We start from the raw sequence: 2,265 nt of genomic DNA, 5'->3' as shown, positions 1-2,265 counted from the left end.
TGGGGTACGGGTCCCACACATACTGACTCTCACTGGGGTGCGGGTCCCACACACACTGACTCTCACTGGGGTACGGGTCCCACACACACTGACTCTCACTGGGGTGCGGGTCCCACACACACTGACTCTCACTGGGGTACGGATCCCACACACACTGACTCTCACTTGGGTACGGGTTCCACACACACTGACTCTCACTGGGGTATGGGTCCCACACACACTGACTCTCACTGGGGTACGGGTCCCACACACACTGACTCTCACTGGGGTACGGGTCCCACACACACTGACTCTCACTGGGGTGCGGGTCCCACACACATTGACTCTCACTGGGGTACGGGTCCCACACACACTGACACTCACTGGGGTACGGGTCCCACACACACTGACTCTCACTGGGGTACGGGCCCCACACACACTGACTCTCACTGGGGTACGGGTCCCACACACACTGACTCTCACTGGGGTACGGGTCCCACACACACTGACTCTCACTGGGGTACGGGTCCCACACACACTGACTCTCACTGGGGTACGGATCCACACACACTGACTCTCACTTGGGTACGGGTTCCACACACACTGACTCTCACTGGGGTATGGGTCCCACACACACTGACTCTCACTGGGGTACGGGTTCCACACACACTGACTCTCACTGGGGTACGGGTCCCACACACACTGACTCTCACTGGGGTACGGGTTCCACACACACTGACTCTCACTGGGGTACGGGTCCCACACACACTGACTCTCACTGGGGTACGGGTCCACACACACTGACTCTCACTGGGGTACAGGTCCCACACACAGACTCTCACTGGGTACGGGTCCCACACACACTGACTCTCACTGGGGTACGGGTTCCACACACACTGACTCTCACTGGGGTACGGGTCACACACACACGGACTCTCACTGGGGTACGGGTCCCACACACACTGACTCTCACTGGGATACGGGTCCCACACACACTGACTCTCACTGGGGTACGGGTCCCACACACACTGACTCTCACTTGGGTACGGGTTCCACACACACTGACTCTCACTTGGGTACGGGTTCCACACACACTGACTCTCACTGGGGTACGGGTCCCACACACACTGACTCTCACTGGGGTACCGGTCCCACTCACACTGACTCTCACTTGGGTACGGGTTCCACACACACTGACTCTCACTGGGGTACGGGTCCCACACACACAGACTCTCACTGGGATACGGGTCCCACACACACTGACTCTCACTGGGGTACGGGTCCCACACACATTGACTCTCACTGGGGTACTGGTCCCACACACACTGACTCTCACTGGGGTACTGGTCCCACACACACTGACTCTCACTGGGGTACGGGTCCCACACACACTGACTCTCACTGGGGTACGGGTCCCACACACACTGACTCTCACTGGGGTACGGGTCCCACACACACTGACTCTCACTGGGGTGCGGGTCCCACACACATTGACTCTCACTGGGGTACGGGTCCCACACACACTGACACTCACTGGGGTACGGGTCCCCACACACACTGACTCTCACTGGGGTACGGGCCCCACACACACTGACTCTCACTGGGGTACGGGTTCCACACACACTGACTCTCACTGGGGTACGGGTCCACACACTGACTCTCACTGGGGTACGGGTCCCACACACACTGACTCTCACTGGGGTACGGGTCCCACACACACTGACTCTCACTGGGGTACGGGTCCCACACCCACTGACTCTCACTGGGGTACGGGTCCCACACACACTGACTCTCACTGGGGTACGGGTCCCACACACACTTGTGTCCCCCTCGTGACTGACCCTTCAGCCAAGTGAAAGCTGTTCCCTTTTCACCCTGTCCGTGCCCCTCTTAAACTTGTCCACCTCGATCAGGCCACCCCTCAGTCTAGATAAGACGGAGACCGCTTGCTGAGTGAGAATGGAACATTCTAGACTGAACAAAGTCTCCTGTTCTTCACGGTGCTGACTCACTCTGACCTTGCTGTAAATCAAATAACAAAATACACGGGAAAATCTCGGCGGAACTTTCTGGAATTAGTATCATTCCTAGTACAGGACCCCGACCACAAACATCAGATAGCGGAGGTGGGGGTCTCGCGATTCATTGAAGGGTCAATCTTAACAGAAAGATTTTCCCATGTAAGAGAAACATAATTAACTCTTCGGTTCCTCAATCACCTTCCAGAGAGTTCTTGGTGAAGGGGAAATCGATCATCAAACACTCCCAGGACAGGTACAGCACGGG

This window comes from Scyliorhinus torazame, chromosome 31 (assembly GCF_047496885.1).
Source record: "Scyliorhinus torazame isolate Kashiwa2021f chromosome 31, sScyTor2.1, whole genome shotgun sequence".
Taxonomy (NCBI): domain Eukaryota; kingdom Metazoa; phylum Chordata; class Chondrichthyes; order Carcharhiniformes; family Scyliorhinidae; genus Scyliorhinus; species Scyliorhinus torazame.
This window is presented reverse-complemented; position numbering follows the sequence as displayed.